Here is a 511-nt window from a genome sequence, read left to right as displayed (position 1 = left end):
ATACCAAAACCTGGAAATGACACCACCAAAATAGAAAACCACAGGCCAATATCTACCATGAATACAGATTAAAAGATCCTGAATAAAATACTGGCCAATAGAATCCAATGATATATCAAAGAAATAATTCACCATGATTAAGTGGGGTTCATAACAGTATGCAAGGATGTTTTAACATAAGAAAAATAATCAGTGTGATTCATCACATTAACAAAACAAAGAACAAGAACCACATGATCCTATAAATTGACAGAGAAAAAACCTTTGACAAAATCCAACACCCTTTCCTAATTAAAACACTCAACAAAATAGGATTAGAGGGGAATTTCTTCAACATAGCAAAAAGTATATATGCAAACCTGAGATCCAACGTTGTTTTTAATGGAGAGAGATTAAAGACATTCCCTTTAAGAACAGAAACTAGGCCAGGATGCCGAATATCACCTCTTTTATTCAATATTATATTGGAAGTCTTAGCAATAGCAATAAGACAAGAGAAGGAAATAAGAGG

The sequence above is a fragment of the Elephantulus edwardii genome, unplaced genomic scaffold, assembly GCF_000299155.1.
Source record: "Elephantulus edwardii isolate Elephantulus edwardi_28Jun2011 unplaced genomic scaffold, EleEdw1.0 scaffold00071, whole genome shotgun sequence".
Taxonomy (NCBI): Eukaryota; Metazoa; Chordata; class Mammalia; order Macroscelidea; family Macroscelididae; genus Elephantulus; species Elephantulus edwardii.
This window is presented reverse-complemented; position numbering follows the sequence as displayed.